A 22187-nucleotide genomic window follows, 5' to 3' on the forward strand; every position below is an offset into this window, starting at 1 on the left:
AATTGATTTTAGTTGTTTTTATTTGTTGTAAACCACCTTGAACCATTTTTGGAGGGGCGGTGTATAAATCAAATGAATGAATGAATGAATGAATGAATGATAAACCCTTTCCCCATAGGCCTCTTTATGATCCAGAGTCTGCTTTCCCCACCTGCTTTCCTACCAGTGGAAGAACCAAATACTGGCTGACATACCGTGCAAGGGTACATTGCATGCATGCAAGTTGTGCAAATTCTTCTAATGTTAAAATTGCACAAATTGTGTCATGCAAGGGTAAGCCCATTGAAAATAACAGGTTAACTCTTTTAGAACATTATATGCACAATGCAACTTGTGTGCACGCAACTTTACTGAGCTGCAGGGGTGTAGCTAGGGGAAAGGGGGCCTGTGTTCACCCCTCTCCCCAATGGCCTCACTGAGTGAGGGAGAGAATGAAGAAAATAGGGAGGGCTGGAGCTGGGGGGCCCTCAGGAGCTGGGGGCCCGGGTTAGGAACATAGGAGGCTGCCAGAGAATTAGTCTGACCATAAGTCCATCTAGCTCAGTATTGTCTTCACAGACTGGCGGCGGCTTCTCCAAGGTTGCAGGCAGGAATCTCTCTCAGCCCTATCTTGGAGAAGCCAGGGAGGGAACTTGGAACCTTCTGCTCTTCCCAGAGTGGCTCCATCCCCTGAGGGGAAGATCTTCCAGTGTTCACACTTCTAGTCTCCCATTCATATGTAACCAGGCGGACCTTGCTTAGCTAAAGGGACAAGTCATGCTTGCTACTACAAGACCAGCTTTTCTCTCCCGTTATTTGAACCCATTCGCTCAATTATCGCTACACTTCTGCTGAGCTGACATACCTTGATGATGATGATGATGCCAACATGATGCCCATTCTTTCCAATGGGCATTATGCCATGCTGCTGTGTGCTTGAAGTCCTTACCGCGAGTGCGGCAGCCTTGTGGTACAGTCCCATCACAGGTATTTATGCGCATGCAGAGGTGTGGGAAGTGCTCAAGCCATCTGTGTCCCCTTGCTCAACATGTCAGCCAAAAACAGCTCAGAGAGGGTGTGAAGGAAGCACCCCATGGAAAGTCAAGCACCCCACCCCCTTGCTCTGAACAAATCTGGAATGCTCCACGACTGCAGTGAAGTGTGTGTGTTTTTAAAAGGAGGTCAGGAGACAGACACTTCACCTATTTCCTGCATTACATCTCAGTAAGTCATTAAACACAGTAGCTTCTTGATGATTTTTAAACATCGCTCTGTTTTCTAGGCTTCACTCAGATGCTCTTTCATGTAAGAAGATGCTGAGTGACTGAAAGCAATTGACAAGCAGTGTGTGTGAAAAATCCCCCATGAGATCATGGGACAAGGGCTCCTGCTTATTTCCTGTAAGACACAAATCAGTGTTGTAATGTCTGTCACCTTGTTGTCTTTTCCTTGTGGTTGCTGAGGGATTTTCGTCAAAAGGATTTCAACTCAGGAAAGGTCACTCCTTCCCTCTCCTCACTATTCCAACTACTGTACTGCTTGGCATATTTGCCTCATATAGTTCTTCTGCATTCAAAGCTTTGGAGACCCTGAATAGGGTCTTGGAGAGTTAGATATTCCAGATTACTTGAAGAGTTAGATATTCCAGATTACTTGAAGAGTTAGATATTCCAGATTACCAGTTTGGAAACCCTGTCCCTCCCAGTGCCTCAAAGCCCTCAATTTTTACTCCACGCTTATATGAGGCATAGCCTATTCTTACACACTTTCTGACAGTAGTTGCTGAGCAGTCCCTCAGAGGTCCAGAGAGGCCTGGGCCACTTCCAACTGTTGAGGTCCCTAGCCATAATAAAAATAAAAAATGACGACAAATGAAAACAAAATGAAAACAAAACAAGGCACCACAAGAAGAGCAAGACATAGTTTGAATATTTGTCCAAATTTGAGGCCCTGGTTGGTCTTGAGGCCCAGGCCAAATAGCCCTCCAGGCCCACCCACCCCGATTGGCCCTGCTGCTTAAACTGCTTAAACTACTTCACCTCAGGAAAATGCCTGGGAACTGCACAGCCACTATGGTAATCAGTGAATTTCTCTTCTCATTTCAGGGCCAAACTAGATGGAATTTACGTAAATTTTGTCCACTGAGACTAATAGCAGGTTTGGGGAGGTGGGTACGATTTTTCACTGCCCACTTAAGCTACATCACCTCAGGAAAGCGCCTGAGGTGCACAGCCACCATGCTACTCCACAAATTTCCCTTCTCACCTCAAGGCCAAACTTGACAAAATGTATGTAAAATTTGTCAGTTGGGACAAATAGCAGGTTCAGGGGAGGGAGTAAATTTTTCAGTGCGAAATAGCACGAGGCGAAAGGTTAATTAATTAATTAATTAAACATATTCGTATATTGCCCAAAATGCAAGTCTCTGGGCAGTTAACAAAAAAAAAACACCAATAAAAACAAGAAGTAAAAAGGTTGAAACATTAAAGTGTGCTGTCAAGTCGGTGTCGACTCCTGGAGACCACAGAGCCATGCGGTTGTCTTTGGTAGAATACAGGAGGGGTTTACCATTGCCTCCTCCTGCACAGTATGAGATGATGCCTTTCAGCATCTTCCTATATTGCTGCTGCCCGATATAGGTGTTTCCCATAGTCTGGGAAACATACCAGCGGGGATTCGAACCGGCAAGCTCTGGCTTGCTAGTCAAGTCATTTCCCCACTGCGCCATTAGGTTTAACAATTTAAAATTTAAAACAATGATAAACAATGATATTAAAACAAACAAATATTAAAAACCATCAAACTGATCTGAGGGGTCTCTGCTCCAGGTGCCGACAATGAGGGAGGCTCGGTTGTCGTGTACGCGGGACAGGGTCTTCTCTGTTGCTGCCCCCAGACTCTGGAATGCTCTATTCGCTCCTCGGTCTCCATCACAGTTTTTAGAAAGCGTGTGAAATCTTGGCTTTTTACCCAGGCTTTTATATAATTGTCTCTACTGCTGCTTCCTTTTATTTTAATTGGTTATTTTATACTTGTATTTTAAAACTTTTTAGTCAGATCTGTGTTTTTGTATTTTAGCTTATATTTTTATTGTGTATTTTTAATAGTCTTGTTTTAATTTTTGTGTGAACCGCCTTGGGATTGTTTTAATGAAAGGCGGTATATAAATGTAACAATAAATAAAATAAATAAAACTATTAAAACAGTATCTAATTAAAAGCCTGGGTGTACAAATGTGTCTCGACTGCCTTTTAAAAACTTGTAAGAGATGGGGAGGCTCTTATTTCATCAGGGAGCGTGTTCCAAAGCCTCGGGGCAGCAATGGAGAAGGCCCGTGCCTGTTGTGCTCCAGCCCCACTCTGGATTGGGACCCCCGTGGCTGCTTTCTGTAACAGAAAAAGCATTGGGAATCCCAGTCATGGGATCCCAAGTAACATCTCCTTTGGCCCCCCTCAGGCAACAGTAACCAGACAGGCAGGCAGCAGTAAACATAGGCATGCCTTGTCATTCGCACCTAAACTAACTTTAGAAGGTATTAAATCTCCTCTTCCCTTCTCTTTGCCCTGCCACCTTTTCAAGGCTTGCCAGCATTTGACAGAACATTTCAGGGCTTTATTCTCCTTCTTGGGGTCTCCAGACCAGGACAAGGAAATAACACAACTCCAGGAAATGGACAGGCTGTTTTCACAAAGCCCAACTCCATCCCTCTCCTAAAGTTGAACTCGCTCCCTTGTTCAAGGGTGTAGCAACGTTGGAGTGGACTGTGGGACATGAAGCCAAGATGGGCCCTTGGGCCCCTGCCTCCTCCTCCACCTCCTCCTCCTCCCTGTGTCTTTACAGCAGAAGAACTGTAAAGAGATGGTGAAAAACAAAACATCCTTGGCATGGCCTTTCTCTCACTCCTATGCAAATAGTATCACATATACTCCCCACACATACAGACACTTTCACACGCACTTGTGTGCGTGCATGCATTGCCCTGGCTCTGAAACATTTTAAACATATATATTTACTACGTTCACCTCATATATTAATACAAACTTAACAGTGAAGAGCAAAGAGTAAGCTGGCACTCAGCCAGTCGGGTCCCCTGCCTCACAGGCCCAGGGATATTCCCCGACACACACTTCACCCAGTTATAGCTACACCCCTACCCTTGTTCCAGCATGTCCTTTCTGCCTCAGCATCTCTCTCTTTCTGTGGAAGAGAATGATTTCAAGGCAGGCACCAATGAGGCCTAATAAATATATTGTGAAAATACATAGGGGAAAGGGGTGATAATCCTGCATGAATATAAGCTAGGAGTGGCTTGATCTCTCTCTTTTTGTAATCATCAAGTGATGACAGATTCTGCTTCCTTCTCTGCCAGTTGCCACCCCTGAGCTCTCAAACTCCCCTGCCTGAAACTGAGTTCTAAGCCTTGAGAGATCTAGCAACCCAAATCTGCTTTTTGGGAAACGGCGACAGTAAAACCCTCAACTTTTCTCACTCCGCATTCCCAGTGGCATCATCAAAGGAAAGAAGCAGGCCACAATCCAACTGGACAAAATGAAAAAGAAGATGAATAATTATAGGTTGCCACGTTAGTTCACTTGGCAGGGGGGCGGGCAGGCACAAAGCAAGAATAGTGAATTGTATTTATTTATTTAGCATATTTATAAAGTGCCTCCAATCAATGTCTCAAGGAGGTTCGCAACAAACCTTTGAATACGAATATGATGAATATTTATATACCACTTTTCAACAAAAGTTTCCAAAGTGGTGTACATAGATATACATAAATAAATAAAAAGGCTCCCTGTCTCCAAAGGACTCAATCTAAAAAGGAAACATAAGATAGACACCAGCAACAGCCGCTGAAGGGATGTTGTGCTGGGGATGGATAGGGCCAGTTCCTCTCCCCCTGCTCAGTAAAGAGAATTGCCACTTTTTAAAGGTGCCTCTTTGCTCAATTTCTTTATTAGGATTATCTGCATACTTACCCACTCTTTATGAATGAAACTGGAGGCACTCTTGTAACACTCCTATGTTCATAACAAGGATCATTTTTTTGTTATGAGCTCCTGCAACACTCCTCAGCGTTTCTACTCTGTGCTGAAAGTTATGTTCCTGTATATTGGGCAAAGAAGCACCTTTTCAAGGTGAGATTAGCTGTCCTTATTTTTATTCCAGAGGTGTGTTTTCCAGTGGCTGTTTGCTGGTGTCCTCCTTGTGTCTTCCTGGTTTTAGACTGTCAGCTCTTTGGGGACAGAAGACATTCCTTTGTTTCTCTGGCTGTGTAAACCACTTTGAGAACTTGTTGTTGTTGTTGTTGTTGAATAGTGTATATAAGTGTTAACAATACTGCTGACACGATACTCAGGATTACATCACCATAAGGCTCCACAGAGCTACTACAGACTAATAAGCAGCCCTGATGCTATTCATGTTGCAAGGTGTGAGGAGAAACATTAAAATCCTCATACAGCAGCGCATGCTCTGGTGGTAAAGAGGCTTAGCTCAAGAGATTTTCTGGAGACAATAGGTTGAGTTCAAAAAACAAAGATTTCTTAAGAGACTATACATCACATACTGAGATAGACATAGAACAACACACACAAACAGGCACGAGCCTTCAACAATACCTGAACAGTTCTGACTCTTAACTGACCAAGAGAGACCTATTAACATAATTCCTCATGCCTCTAGTGGCCAAAAGTGGTTTCTGTAGTGCTAAGAACAATGCTTTAGAATTCTCACTTCTAACAATTCAGTGGTTGCCACAGGTTTTCTCATTCATTACAATAGGGAAAACTGTGGCAGCACTGTTTGTACAACTGCCAGTTCTGAAGAGTGTCAGGGCCACTTACAAGTCTGCAACAGTCCCAGGGCAGAGTATCATTCATTCATTCATTCATTCATCAATCATATTTATATACCGTCATATGTAGTCCAACAACATCTGAAGACCTAAGTTGGGAACCCCTGCCATACAACTTTGTTCAATTGGCTTTTTAGTCAAAGCCACACACATTTAAGGAGTCTCAACAAGTTTAAAGCACAGGCTACAATCAATGCAGCATCAATATGCTTAACTTGAACTGGATGGAACATAGTCAAGAATTATTAGAAACAGGCAACACAAGAAAAAAGAACCAAAGGTTAGAACCATAACATCAGCATTAAACCTATTTTTCTCTTCTTATCACTATTTCTTTGGAATCAAATGATCAAAGTCACAGAGAGATACATTAATTCCATGGCATGTCTTGTCTGACTCAAATCTGCAGCTCATTTAGTTAGCTGTCTTTTTTTTAATGTCTTGATTCATGAGAAACATGCTACCCAAGTAATTAATTAGTGAATGTAAAGTCACTCTAGGCACCGCAGCCAGCTTGTGTTATTCCAGGCGTTCTCGTGAAGTCAGTTCCTTGCTGGAAAAGTTTGCTCGCTCTGTGGCGCCTCTCCAAGTTCAACGAGGACGATATGGCAATATTTTGGACCATGGAAAGAGCACACTCCTTCGTTATGGCTCTTGAAACTAGATCTATACAAAGCTGAATTTGTGCTGTGCCCAAGAGTAAACCGCAACTGAAATAGAATTCCATTAAACTTTAAGGACCACATGAATGTCTATAGACCTGCCTGGCCAGAAATTAGATTTTTTTGAAGGGCCATTTTGTAAATGAAATCTGGGTGGAGGTTCAAGGCCTTGACACCCAGTTCCTGGGAAAAGGCTGCTGATGAGTCCTGTTTTCACAGATGGCAACTCACATTCTCACATCTCTCCTGCCTCTGGATTGGCAGCTGGAAAGCCAGCAGTACTGCTTAGGGAGCTGGAAGTGGGTCAGCAGAAGACCCCATTTCTTGATGCCTGATCTATTCACTTAAAAATGAGGTTCTTTGCAGCCAAAGATGAGCTTCTGGACTGAATGAGTTACATAGGAAGCTGCCTTTTACTGAGTCAGACCATTGGTCCATCTAGCTCAGGATTGTCTTGGCTGACTGGCAGTGGCTCTCCAAGGTTTTGGGCAGGTGTCTTTCCCAGCCCTACCTGGAGATGCCAGGGATTGAATCTGGGACCTTCTGCATGCAAAGCAGGTGGTCGACCACTGAGCTACAGCCACATCCCCATCAGGATGAACATCTCCTGCAGTTACCAGTTCTTATCTTACAGCAAAAGCAACAGCAAAATACAGAAAGATGATGACATGTTGAACATCACATCTAATTTGACCCTGGTTCTTTGACCTCAAATTATGCCATTTGGGAGCAAGAGCTATCTGTATATTTGCTACTGCAGTCTCGTTTTAACTGCTCAGAAAGGGACCGGAGACAGATTGGGGGAATGGGGGTGGGGAAAGGCTGTGTGGTATGGCTGAAGCTCTTCCCCTTCAAAATACACTCAACCCATAACCTTGCAGTCTGTTAGATAGTGAAAATAAATATAAGCTATATGCATAGTTTTCAAAATCGTCCTCAGAGGCTTGTGCATATGGAACTGGAGGCTGGCCAAACTTCTTATTATTTGTCTCCCAAAGCCCTATTCACACATTATGTTCAGCACTCATATGGGTGTGCAGAGTACACAGGTACAGATCTGTACACAGGTACCGTTATTCACATATTATGCTGAACACAGATAGAGCAGTATACTTCCGATCTGTACCATGCATTTGAGGGGCCTGTACTCAGATTCACTTTTAAAATGAACACACGTACAGCCATTCACACAAAAACATGTACGAATGTACAGACATCTGTACGCTCATGCAACATAATATCTGGAAAGAGGTCAACTAGTGCTTGTAATCTTGGTTCCCATTTCCAGCATAATGTAGCCTATGGATGTTAAAGCTGCTTTCAGTTAAAAAAAAAAAAAAAAAAGCCCATCCCATAAGTGGGGCTGTTGCCATTTCTAAATGCAAGTTAAATTAACATGTTGTAGAACTATCTACATATCTGCCCAGAAAATTGTTCTTAATATTTCTAAGTAAATCATGCAAGAGTTCTAGAAAAAGTTTTGGAAGGCCTGCTTTTTTTAGAGCAGAAGTGCAACATAATCCGGTAAGAGCTTGGCAATGTTTTTTAAATTGAAGACTGGCCAATGGACTCAAGCCCCAAATTTATACTTCACCTTTCTAGTGAAATATTTTGTTTTCGGTCATATTTCAGTTATTCTGTGAAGCACAGCATTAGATTGTGGAATTTGAAAGAGCTTTGGAAATTAAGTTAACTGTCTTCTACTGTTGGGATTTGCTATAGACATTGGGCCCTTTCTCACTATCAGTGAGAAGGGTGACCAGGCATGCACAGGGGTGTATCTAGGATAGGGAAGGCAAGGCATGTGCCCCGGGTGCCACTTGAAGGAGAGGCGCCATTTTTTTAAATTAAAATTTTTTTAAATGGCCACTGAAAACAAAATGGCCACCGTGCATGCTCAAATGGCTTCTGTGAGGCCATGCCAGGCCTAGGCCATGCCAGGCCTAACAGAGGCCATTTGAGCATGTGCAGCAGCCATTTTGTTTTCAGTGGCCATTTTTTAAAAACAAAATTTATTTTTAAAAATGGTTACCGCACATGCTCAAATGGTCCCTGTGAGGCCCTAGAGGCCAGCAGGGGGAGGGGGAATCTTTGCAGACCCCCTACAGCCTTTAGGAAGCGCCCCAAAGGGGTTACAGGTAAAAATGTGTTTTTTAAAAATTTAATATAATATAAATCACTGTACACATATTTAGTTTGGCACTATGTACAGAGAATCAGGGCTTGTGAATACCGAGCTGAAGCTTATGAGCTAGGATTGTATTCACTTGCTCTTACTTTGCTTCTTGTGATAAGTGAGTTAAATGTGATGTCTTAATAATATGGCTATTAATGGTGACTTTGTGTTTGAATCAGTGTGAAATCCTTAGTATTAAGGCCCACTGGGAGTTTCTTGCTCTCTTTCTCTCATTTTAACTGTCTTTCTGAAAGACTAGAATATATTCCAAGCAGTGACACAGTTTACTCTGCATATCCTTTAATTATTTTCAGAGTATCTGGGAAAAGTCAAATTCTCCATTTATTTTTAAAACTTATGTAATAGTGATGCTACAATGCATAGTAAAGAATTAGACAGGCACTTCTGTTTAGTTTTCCAAGTACACCTCCACATAGTATTTGGGTATTTCATGAGCCCCAGCATACTGAAATTTGTCATTTTCCAGCTAAATAGTTAGTTTTTTAAATATTAAAAGATTAATGAGCTTGATTTGTATTTTTCAGCTGATATTATGGTAAAGTTATCTTAAAGATGGGTGTCAGATATTTGGACAGGGGGCGCAATTTCAGTGTTTGCCCTAGGTGCTATTTTCCCTAGATACGCCTCTGGGCATGCAGGGAGGAAGGTTGCTGAAACGTACCTCCCCTGCAGACTGTGCAGGTCTGTGCTGGGTGTGTGTGTTGTGCATATTGTGCGCCCAGATGGATACTGGCTGCCCAGATAGACACCGGCTGGCCCCCAGAATGACATATCCCAGGGGCCAGGATACATCATCCCAGCCCCCAGGAAACCCCAAGTGCACAGTGCATTTTGGGGACCCCCCCAGTACTGGCTAGGAGGCTGCTCCTCCTACACACAAGCATTTAGCCTGGGTTAAGGGCATGCTTGTGCCCTTAACTTCGGCTAACAGGCAGGCCTGTTGGGTGGGTTTGCTGCCAAAGTGCAGCTGCCGGTGGGTCTCACATGCACCATAGCCCAGTCTTGCTGTGCATAAGAACAGCCTCTCTGTTTCTGTTCTTGATCTAAGTCATGCTTGTATATTTTTGAATGTTTCTGTGTACTGGCTTGGTGTGTGTGTGTGTCACTGTGTTTGTTTATCACCTTCTCAGTTGCTGACTTAAAAATTCAAACTGAGAGGTTCTCCCTAGGGATGTGCATGGAATCGTTCAGCACTCCATTCTAGGAGCGCCAAACTGGCTCTGTCAACTGAGCCTGTTCGGAGGTTTTCTTACTACTTGCCAGCCCCCGCCCTGCTACTCCCCGCCCCTGCTGGCACTGGCACAAAAAGTGGCCGTGCAGGGCTGCAGGGTGCCTCCCTGCAGCTCCAGTCAGTGTCGGCACGGAATTGGCCGACGCACATGCACACGGCACACATGCAGAAACACCACCACTCCGCTCTCCTGGGAGTGTATGGAACGAGTTCCATGCACATCCCTAGTTCTACCTCTCTCTGTATAAGAGACTGTTAGCCTGTTTATTGTTTTCTTAGCCTATGTTTAGTAAGTCATACATTTCAAACTCTTGTTTCTCAATTAAAGTTGGCTTCCTGCTCAATTACTTATAAAGGATTGTGCTTAGAACACAATTAGAAGCACAATTATACACAATCATAAGTAGCTGTTTTCAATCCTCTATAATAAAAGCCCTGTGTGTGATCCCGTGCCGCCCGTGTCTTTTTCGGCAGTTCTGGGCATGCGCAGAGCGCATGCTCAGAACCGCCGAAAAAGATACGGCTGCCCAGACACGGGCAGCCATGTTGGCCAAAGTAGCTGAAGTGCCCCAAACGACGGTTGATGTCCCCATCATCGTAGCAACAAATTGCTCCCGCCGCCGCCGCCGCCAACCGCCCACCCTCCCAGCTGCCCGAGTCCTCCTTTCTAAACCAACCTGCAACTTCTACACCGGGGTAGTGTGAACCAGAGGCTCTCCAGCTGTTGCTGGATTACAACTCCTATTATCCTCTGCCATATTGTGGATGGGGAGGAATGGAATGATAGTTCAACAACAGCCGAAGCTTCAGGTTGGCCACCCCTGCTCTACATCCACAGGGTGATCCTGTTTTAGAGGATTGCCTGACTCTGCCCAATATATCTGTCCAATTGGTGGCCAAAAACAATACCTGCTCCTGCCTTCCAGCATTCTAGTGGATGAGTGCAAAGGTTGCCCCAGGCTATGGAGTGCTCATTCCGGGAAGACCCATTCCCTCAGGTCCCTCCTGACCTTTTGCTGCTGAAGATGGTTTCATTCAGGTGTGCCTTTGTGGAATGAGAGGAAAATCTGTTGCATGACTTTTTATGGCTGTCTGTGCTTGTTTATGGATTTTAAATGGTATTTTAAATTCTGTCTCTGTGTTTTAATATAAATTTTATATTGTTTTTGTTTTACATTGTTTTAAATGTGCTGTAATCCTCCTTGAGGCTACATTATATATGTATGTATGTATGTATGTATTCATTTATTCACTCACTCACTCACTCACTCATTGATTCATCATATTTTTATACTGCCAAATCACGAAGTCTCAAGGTAGTTTACAACAAAAATAAAAAATAACAACAAAAACCAATTCAAGGCAATTTAAAACGAGGAGTCGAAATCGGCTTGATGGCACAGTTTACCTTTAAACCTAACCAAAAGCCTGGTTAAAGAGATAGGTTTCCAAAGTGGTAGTGCAAAATAGCATAGAAGTAAAAAAAAATTAGTAGACAGACAAGAAGGATGTGATCTATAGGTATCATAGTCCTAAATTGTTTAGGCATTCAAAGTTAGAACCAGCACTTTGAATTGTGTTGGAAACAGACTACTAATTTAACATCATCAAGCATTGCTAAACATATTGGGCTACCTGTATGTATTTAGGGTCAGACTGTGCATTGATTAGGACCTAGTCCTCAGACCCAGTGCCAGATTTAGAAACAAGCCCACTCAGCTACATCTTAGGGCCTCACATTATGAGAGGCTCTGAAAGATCATTTTAAAAGATTAAATTTCAGCTTTTACTTAACATGTTTTCATTTAAAGGTATTTCTAGAGCAAATAGGCTGTTGCAAGACAACTATTTTTGTTAGCATTCTAACAAAGATTTTGTTGCAACTTTGCCCATTAAAAACAAAGCATTATTATTTCTATTTTAATTGCCCATTTTGTTAGAACAATATTTTTTTTGTAACGCTATGGGGCCTTTTAAGCTTGACATAGCTTAGGGCCTTAGCATGTCATAATCTGGCTGTGTCTGCTCCTCATGGATTCTTAGACTTGTCCAAGGCACAACGCTTCTGATGATGGAAATGGTCTTACTGAAAGCGCCAAGGTCTCCGAACAAGGGGATATGTTGGGCTCTTCTGGTTTTACTATGGGAGCTGGGAAGGAATATTTTGAACCTCAGTAACTATTATTATTATTATTTACTAGTAACTTTCAGCCCGTTAAATTAACGGGCGCTAGTAGACCTTTGGGGCCAGCTAACTTTCTCTCTTCCCCCACCCCCGTCTCCGGCGGGGCTGAGTGCGCCCGCCGCCGCCATCGAGCCCGGTCTTGCCGCCGCTGCGGAGCCCAATGTTGGCTGCCAGCCCGTCACCTCCTCCGGCTTCCCCCGGGCTCCAGCTTCCCCTGGGCCCGCCGCCTTCTCCGCCCTCCCCCGCCGCCTCCTCCCGCCCGGGCCCACCACCTCCTCCGGCCGGGGCCGGCACCACCTGGGGCCTCTGCCGCCTCGCCCGGCTTCCCCGCGCACACCACGCATGCGCAGAACACCCGAAAAAGACACGGACGCAGGTACCCAACCATTTTATTATATAGGATTATTTTTTACATTTATATCCCGCACTTCCTCCAAGGAGCCCAGAGCGGTGTACTACATACTTGAGTTTCTCTTTCACAACAACCCTGTGAAGTAGGTTAGGCTGAGAGAGAAGTGACTGGCCCAGAGTCACCCAGCTAGTTTTATGGCTGAATGGGGATTTGAACTCGGGTCTCCCCGGTCCTAGTCCAGCACTCTAGCCACTACACCACATACCAGCGGGGATTTGAACCGGTAACCTCTGGCTTGCTATTCAAGTCATTTCCCCGCTGCACCATTAGTAGGGCTAAAGAGGGGATTTAGGGGAAACATAATCTACTCCAAAACTTAACCCAGAAGAATATTAATGAGGCAATACTTTCAGAGTCCCAGTTTTGATGTTTCCCCCTTAGCAAACAAAATGCTATGCGTGTGTGGAGACATGGCTGAGTCACTGAGTCGTTCCCAGTTCAATGTCAAAATGAGCTCTTCAGGATGTCAGAGGAAAATCAGTACAAATGACAGGCTGTTGAGAAAAGCCAAAGCCAGGGGCCATTTCAAAATGTGGATTCCATCTGCCAGCAGCTATTCACAGCCGAATCCTTATTATTTTGCAGCTTCACTTTTTTCCCTCCTCCCTCCCTTCCCCCAGCCCCCTGAACATTCTCCAAACTCTAGCATTTGCTGAGCTCTTGGTAATTTTCCATCTGCATTAACAAACCTGGCGCTTATCTTCATTTGTCAGAGTGACATGCTGGCCTTTCCGTTCGGCAATCGCTGTAACTCCATCGAATGCTGAGAAGTTTCATGCAGTGTCACAATTACAAACAAAAGGATTAGTTTTGTCTGGGGAGAAATATGTGTGTTTTCTTCTGATCCTTATAGCTAAATACGCCCTTTGACTTTGGCAGTAAAAGACAGGACATAATTAAGAATTGGGGGAGGGGGGTGGAATTCATGCCTCTCTCAAATGGCTGCAGTACCATTGGATGTCCATCTGAGACATGGGACAGAAGGAGAAGTGTGTGGGGGAGGTGGGAAGTTCTGTATCTATGTCAAAGCTGCACAATGTCAGCTCCCCAGCAGTTGTTGGAATACAACTGAATGGCTTGGGTCCGAGATATCTTAGAGAGCACCTTCTTTTACATGATCCCCACCGCACATTAAGGTCATCTGAGGAGGTCGGTCTCCAGTTACCACCGGTTCGTTTGGTGGCGACTCAGAGGCGGGCCTTCTCTGTAGCTGCTCCCGGGCTGTGGAATGCACTCCCAGCAGAAATTTGCGATCGTAATTCCTTACTGTCCTTCAAGAGAGCCCTTAAAACCCATCTGTTTGGCCTGGCTTTTCAGGGTTTTTAATTATTTTTAATTATTTTTAATGTTAACCTGGTTTTCAGGGTTTTAATTGTTCTGATAGTTTAATTGTTTTTAAAGATGTTTTTAATTGGTGTTCATATTTATATTTTTGTTTTAATTGTTATTGGTTTAAATGTTTTCTGTTTTTAATTGTAAACCTCCCTGAGCCATTTCGGAAGGGCAGTATAAAAATCGAATGAATGAATGAATGAATGAAATAACTCCCATCATCCTTGGCCAAAATGGCCAATAGTTGGGGTGGATGGGTGGGAATTGCAGTCCAACATCTGCAGAAAGGCCAAAGTTGTGCAGCTCTACTATATGTAGTTAAACACCAATTCCCAGCATTCAATCACATTCTAGCCTGCGACCAAGCGACAGAACCCAGAATTGGAGCTATGCAGATGAAGAAGTGGGGCTATGCAAATAGGTCCAGGCTTCTTAATAGTTTGGGTCACCAGAAACAGTGAAATTAAGGCAGTTTCCCCTCTCACACAGTGCATTACTTTCTCCCATATAAGAGACTAGGAGGCTCTACACACGATCCATGTGTACAGCCCTGGGGAGAGCGGGCTTAACCTGCTATCCGCGCACACAAGCAAGCTGAGCAGGTTGGCTGCCCACCCAATTATTAGCTCTGTCATGGAGCCGGTAGGGGCAGCGGGGATCAGGGGCCATCTGGCCCCTGGAATTCTCAGGATTCCCCACGGGAGTGCACGGGGCATACTTGGGAGACCCCCGAGGCCAGGAGGCTTATTGTAGCCTCCTGGTTGGGGGTCTACTCATGAGTTGCCACAGCATGGAGCCACACCACAGCGTCTCATGATCAAGAAAATGGTTTTAGCAGAGTACTTGCTCCGCTAACCTAATTTTAGGGGAGGGCTACTTTGGCAGGTTAGCCGCCATTGAACCACCGGGCATGCCCATGAGCCCGGTGGTTCCCACGATGGGGGAAAATCGGGCTGGACTCCCTTAGCCTGGTTTTCCCCTATCATGAGAATAACCTCTAGATTACATTCATTCATTTGGGAGGAATAAAGCCTGCTCTTTGATCATGGTTGTGTCACAGATGAGCCATACAAAGCAAGAGCCAAGAATCTGGAAGTAGGAGCCAGGAGTTATGAGTCAAGTCAAACACACTTATTACCAGACATGCAGAATTAGTGCTTGAGTGCATTTTTTTTAATGCCCAACAACAGGCATGGAGAGCCTGATCTAGATCAGGGCTTTAGCATGGGGGCAGGGCTTTATGATGTGGGGAGCAGCAGTGCAGTCTCTCAGGGCCCCATGCCTCCTCCACCCTATAGCACAGCAACAGGGATTCTTCTGGTTCCAACAGGGCTAGAACAACATTGATTTGTCATGCAGGGCCCCATACACTATTTCCCCTTGGGGCCCACAAATGTTAATGGTCAACATACTGTGCAAAGTTCCGTGCATGTTGTAACGCAGGGCTACACAACTTCAGAGCTCCTGGAGCTGTTGGCCTACAACTCCCATATTCCCTGACTATTGGCCACTGTGGAGGGGGATTTTGAGAGTTGTTGTATAAAAGTAGCTGAAGAGCCGAAGTTGTGCAGCTCTGTTGTAACAGAACGTGCACCTGGTTGCATTGTAGCACTCTTTGCTCAAACACAAAAATTACACAGAGTTGCACAGTGAATGGCCATCATTTCCAATGGCCGCTCTTTGTGTAACTCTATGCAGTTTTTGCATTTGTGCAAAGAGCACTATTGTGCCGCTGCGTGTACATTCCAATATAACATGCATGGAACTTTGCGCAGTATGTAAGCTGGTGACAGCTCTGCATGGGGTGACCCTTTAACACCTTGCTCCTGCCACAGTCCTGGTCCAAACTGACCCAGAACGCAGACCCAACGCTGTTAAGTGGGGGGAGAAGGACGTGGTAAGAGGGTTTTTAAAAAAGTGGAGCTTTGGTGGGACGGGCCCCTCAAAGGAGGTTCCGTAGGGCTTCATGCGGGGGGGGGACCTTGTGGCTGGGCAGTCCAGGCACCCAAATTACCTTGATGTGCCCCTGATTATAGCACTTGAAAAGGGGTGGAAGAGGGCAAGCAAAATTATCAGTGGGCTGGAACAACATCCTTATGAGGAAAGGCTACAGCATTGTGCCTGGGTGTTTTTTTTTAAATTTAGAAGCAAGGTTGCTTAGGAGAGACATGGCAGAAGTTTGTGAAAGTGCAAATGATGCAGAGAAAGTGGACAGAGAGTTGTTTTTCTCCCTCTTGCACAACACTAGAATCAAGGGCCATCCAATAAGACTGACTGACAGGATATTTAGGACTGACAAAAGGAAGCACTTCTTTACACAGTACATAATTCGTCTATGGAATGTGTTGCCAAGGGATGTGGTGATGGTCACCAGCTTGGATGGCTTTGGAAAGGGGATTAGACAAATTCATGGAGGATAGGTCTATCAATTATTACTAGTCATGATGACTACATGCTACCTCCAGGTTCAGTAGTAGGATGCCTCTGAATACCATTTACAGGGGAGCAACAGCAGAAGAGGCAGCACACCTTCATTTCCAGCTTGTGGGCTTCCCAGAGGCATCTGGTGGGCCATTGTGGGTATCTTCTTATATACTTGTGTAAAAACAAGCTGATCATGGGACCACTATAAGTTTTTGCCCTAGGTTTTCCAGATAGTTTTTGTAGCAAACACATAGTCCTTAGTTAAGACCTGGAATGTTTCTGCACTTCCCACAACAGAGTAAGCCAACTTTTTTTATTTTTTATTTTTTTTGCAGAAGGGCAGACCATGTGATCCAGCCAAGCAAACCAACCAGGCACTAAGCAATTGTGTGGAGAGATTCCTGACCACCTTCCACTTTCTTCCCTTCTCTTCTCTCCAAAGGCTTAGCTTTGGAATGACTCAGGCTTACATAAGTAATTGAAACGTGCGTGGATGGGACATAAAAACTATTAGTCACCATCGTCAATTTCCAATGTCCTATTATTCAGAAGATGGAGACAGACAGGCAAAATCTTCATCAGGACTGCAAATGTGGTTTGTGTTATGGCAAAAAACAATGAAATGTCTTCTCTCTCTCTCTCTCTCTCTCTCTCTCTCTCTTTGCTTATTGCCTCATTATGTCCATTAGTAATATGCAACTACCAGAGAAAAGTGCAAAACTGTTTGCTGAGGTGCTGCTGTGGAGTGGACAGGATCAGAAATAAGACCTCAACGCTGTGGCAGTGGCACCCATGAAATTACCCTCACTCATATAGTCTTGTACAGTGAAGGCTTATGCATTTATTTGTGACTTAAATATAAATATAAATATAAATACACACACACACACAATTGAATGTCTGTCTGTTCCCTAATCATCCCCACACCCTTTGAGCTATTGGGGCCAAACTTTGCATAGTGACTGCCCAGGACCCTATGAGTAACACAGGGTATCCAGCAACCACCTCACACAGACAGATATACAACTGGTATAGCCACAAAATGGAGATGGATGCAATAACAAAGAGAAACATGCACTATAAACCCGAGCAACGCCGGGTACTGAAAGCTAGTTTAAAATATTTTTATCCCACTTTTCATCCCACAAAGCAGCTTTCAAAAGCTAAAATGAGGATAATATTATAGGCAACATACATAAGCCCAGCAGGGGCGGATCTACCATGGGGTGATCATGTACAATGAACATGGGCCATGCAATGGGGCCAGGGCTGGGGGAGCTGTGTGCCACCTGCCTTTGGAGCTGTCTGCTCATCTCCCTCTGCCCCTATCACACTGGCATCAAAGAGCTGGCACACAGGCTAATGACATCACCACCTGGTGACATGCACTAGGTGGTGATGTCCTCACCTTGCATGCTGGCTTTGCACCTCTGCTGATGAGGGATGTGGAACAAGGCCTCTGTAGATTAGCTGAGTGCATCTGTTAGGGCTGTCTGGAGGGCAGAGGAGCTCTAGAAGGGCAGTCATTGTAAGAACAGCCTTGCTGGATCACCCATCTAGCCCAGCTCTTTGACACAGTGACTCACCAGGAGCCTCTGAGAAGCCCACAGACAAGAGAGGAAGGCGACATGCCCCTCTTCTGCCATTGCTCCCTTGCAACTGGTATTTGGAGGCACCCTGCCTCAGGACATGGAAGTGGCCTGTAGCCATCAGGATTAGTAGCCACTGATAGACCGGGCCTCTATGAATTTTGCCTACGCTGCGCTTAAAGCCATCCAAGCTGGTGGCCATCACCACATCCCGTGGCATAGATTAATTATGAATGGTGTGAAAAAAGTGCTTCCTTTTGTTGGTCCTAAATTTCCAGGCAGTCAGTTTCATGGCATCCCTGGTTGTGAGAAAGGAAGAAGACCTACTCCCTATCCACATTCTCGAAACCATGCATAATTTTATGGACCTCTATCAAGTCTCCACTTGGTCACCTTTTTTTCTAAATTAAAAAGCCCCAAATGTTGTACCCTTACAACATTTCAAGCCTCTGCGCTAACAGGGGTCTCGCCCTGCAACACAGCAACAGAGATTCTTACCACATTGATGTGTGTGTGTGTGTGTGTGTGTGTGTGTGTGTGTGTGTGTGTGTGTAAGTTAGACAGAGCCCTAGAGGGATGGCTAAACATAGTCAAGATTCACCGGCATAAGCTTAAAAGAAACAAACAAAAAACCCAAACAGAACAATAGTCAATGATCACTGCCCCCAACAAACTCTTCTCATCTTGGGCCACGTAAAAGCTAGAGATAGCCCTGGCAAGAGTGCCTTCATCCTGGAGGAAGTAGTCCATGAGATAGTAAGATTCCAAACTGTTTAGCATTTTAAAAGCCAAAATTACTCTCTTGAATTGGGGCTGGAGAGGTACTGAGGGCCTATGATGTTCTTTTAAAATTGGAATTATATGCTCCATGTGGTTAGTTCCAGTTAACAGCCTGATTATGCATGGTGTGGAGAGAGAGAGAGAGAGGTTTTTCTCCCTCTCTGCACTTGAACCAGGGGTCATATCATGAAACGGATTGCCAGGACATTTAAGACTGGCAAAAGGATGCTGTTTGCTAGAACTGCTGGGCCCGATCCCAGTGGGACAGCGCCGTCTAGCTCAGCTTTGAAACCTGGATCTTAGCTGGGATTAAAGTCTCAAGTGAGCCCTTAACCTAGGCTCTGGGATTGTTTGTTTGCTGGGACCCAGTGGACACAGAGACAGGTGCCTAGTCTCCTGGGGGAACCTCCCAATGCACTGAACATGTCGCACAGTGTATTGAGGGATATTCGGAGGCCGGGACTCATTTTCCCAGCCTCTGGAGATCCACGCTGCACCACGCAGCCCAGATCATCTAGGAGTGCAGTCCATGCTCCCAGCCACAGATAGGTGCTCATCTGGGGTGGGGGGAAGGTGAGTTAAACCAGCCTTCTGCCCGCCTGCCGCCCTGCCCGGTCATGAGAATTTCCCCAGTATTTTGAAGAGGAATCTGGCCCATTTTCTGAATAAGTTTGAAAATAGTAAGCTTCATTAATAAGGTAAATAAACTAACAACATTAATTACCTTACCTCTGTAAGTGTCTAATACATAGCAAATCCTTGCTTCCCTACTAATGTTGTTTGCCACCCCTTTACTCCCACAGACTAGTTGTTGTAGAGTTGCTCCTGGACTCATGTGGAAATAATGAAGCAAGGCATGCCCAAGATGCAAAATATAGGGACAAAACAGGGACTTTGATTTACCAGGAATGACTGTAGACAATAAGGACTGTCCCTGGTAAACAGGGACAGTTGGTGCCCATTGAATGTGTGTGTAAGTTCCTTAAAGTACATAGGAACATAGGCAGCTGCCATATGCCGAGTCAGACCATTGGCCCATCTAGTCTACATAGACTGGCAGCGGCTTCTCCAAGGTTGCAGGCAAGAGTCTCTCGTCTCAGCCCTATCTGGAGATGCCAGGGAGGGAACTTGGAACCTTCTGCATGCAAGCATGCGGGTGCTTTTACCAGAGCGGCCCCATCTATCTTACAGTGCTCGCATGCAGTCTCCCATTCAAATTCAATCAGGGCAGACCCTGTTTAGCAAAGGGGACAATTCATGCTTGCTACCACAAGACCAGCTCTCCTCTAACAGTTGACAGTATCTAACAGTATCTGACAGTTTACTTGCTCCAATGCCTTTAACAAAACAGGTGCCTGGCTCACCAAAATGCATCAGGAGAGGCTTTTTCAGGCATGAAGATAAAGTGTCAAGCAAGGCTTTAACCTTTTAATTTTTGAGAGACTGGCTGCTGTTCAAGGGCCAGCAAAAAAAAAAAAAAAAAGGCAACCAGAGATTGATTGATGGGGAGGGACTGCTTTGCTTTTCTCTCCGAGACAGCATGTTACATACTTCTCATTTGCTTTCTGTCTGATGGACTTCTTTTTTCAAAAATCTTGGCTACTACAGTGGGAACCACACAGAGGCTAAGTGAAAAGAAAGCTTTAAAAAAAAAACCCACCATGCTGTGTCACCACTTCCTGTGACCCAAAGCACAGATTTCTATCCCACAATCTTGTGGATTACTGTAAAGGCCTAGAATATCTCATATCTCCAGAAATGCTGGGAATATCATTGACCAGGTCTGTCATGTGCATTCTCTCCTTCACTTTCTTGTTTGCATTTCTTAAATAGTATTCTGCAATGTTTCCCATTCTTTAAAAATCTGGCAGTGGAGAATTTGTTGCTGTTGTTGATGTTGGAGGTCTGTATTGCCAACATTAAATTAGCTAGTGTCCTGAAGCAAGTATCATAGATGTTCTCTCTGTCTAGCTCTCACACACTTGCAAAGGAATGTCTTCCTTCCTACACATGCAGGAATGTACATACTTGCTAGGTGTCATCACATGTGTGTGTGCTTAAATTGTTTAAAGTCAGTTTTGATTGCAAATGGAAACCTTATGCTGGCAGCAAAACTTGCTTGCTTTGTCTTGCAATTTTCTATTGGGCAACCAAGATGATCAGGGGCCCTGGAACACCTTCCTTGCGAGGCAAGGCTACAGCATCTGGGGCTTTTTAGTTTGGAAAAGAGGCAACTGTGGGGAGACATGATAGAGGTGTATAAAATCATGCATGGAGTCAAGAGAGAGCACAGAAATTTTTCTCCCTCTCACACAACACTAGAACCAAGGGTCATCCCATGAAACTGAAGGCCATGAAATTTAGGACTGACAAAAGGAAGTACTTTTTCACACAGCGCATAATTAATCTATGGTATTCTCTGCCACGAGTGATTCTCTTTCTATGGGATGTGGAAAGCTTGGATGTCTTAAAAGGGGCTTAGACAAGCTCACAGAGGACCAGTCTATTAATGGCTACTAGTCTGGTGGCTGTGGGTCAGCTCCAGCCTCAGAGGCAAGATGCCTCTAGATACCAGTTGCAGGGGAGCAACAGCAGGAGAGAGGGCATGCCCTCACCTCCTGCCTGTAGGCTTCTCAGAGGCATCTGGTGGGCCATTAAGTGAAACAGGATGCTGGACTGGAAGGGCCTTAGGCCTGAGCCAGCAGGACTGTTCTTATGCTATTTTGGTCTCCATTAGCTACATTCACATGTTCTTTTTAAAATGCCCCCAAACTAAAGAGAGGCACAAAGATGCTTTTGAGCATTCTTTATGGTAATACCCTTCCTCTCTAACAACATTCTGCTTTCTCAGCCTTGACTCCATCAGCTCCACGTAAGCCAGGAGTGAAAAGGAACAGGGATCTAGATCTTTTTCCATGGGCGGGAAAGCAACATGAGTGAGGTAATTTTGACCCTTCACAATTTTGGGGGGCTCAGGGGGTGATTTTGGGGCTCAGGGATGGTTTTCAGGGCTCAGGGGTTATTTTTGCTGGTCAGATGTGATTTTTAGGGAATCTGGAGTTATTTGGGGGGTCAAGGGTGACATCTTCCTAGGATTTTCCTGGAGCTGTGAGAGGAGGAAAGGATATCCCTTGTTTTTAAATGCCCAGGGATTCAAACAGGAAAATCTCTTGTGTAAGGCAGCTGGGAAGAAAGTTACACAACTTGCTCTTTGGTGAGGGCAGAGAAAGGGAACAGGAAACAATGGTTCACTTGATGGCTTAAACCCCAATGTCATGAGTTCTGAAAAGTACACTTATGTGATCTCATCCCACACTAATAAGAATATCCTGTACATTCAGAAAGCGGCTGGATGAGGCTGAGTTGACAGTTCAAACTCTCTGGCCTGCTTCTAGAACATGAGGGAGGCAGCAGTGATGATGCGTGCCCCTTTTTGCCAGTTTCCTGTAGCTGAGTTCTAAAGAACACCAAAATTACCATGTATGAAGCTGTTGTGCATTATATGCGATGAGTCAATTGTTATACTTCTGGAAATC

At 44.7% G+C, this 22187-nt stretch overlaps 1 long non-coding RNA gene across 1 annotated transcript; it reads left to right on the forward strand.

The window, feature by feature from the left end:
* The first annotated feature begins 385 nt into the window (after positions 1-385).
* On the forward strand, positions 386-17167 carry LOC128352119 (uncharacterized). Its single transcript, XR_008320214.1, has 2 exons — positions 386-1203; positions 16618-17167. It is a non-coding gene; the product is annotated as an uncharacterized LOC128352119 (long non-coding RNA).
* Positions 17168-22187: the final 5020 nt, after the last annotated feature.

The sequence above is a fragment of the Hemicordylus capensis genome, chromosome 1 (assembly GCF_027244095.1).
Source record: "Hemicordylus capensis ecotype Gifberg chromosome 1, rHemCap1.1.pri, whole genome shotgun sequence".
NCBI lineage: Eukaryota > Metazoa > Chordata > Lepidosauria > Squamata > Cordylidae > Hemicordylus > Hemicordylus capensis.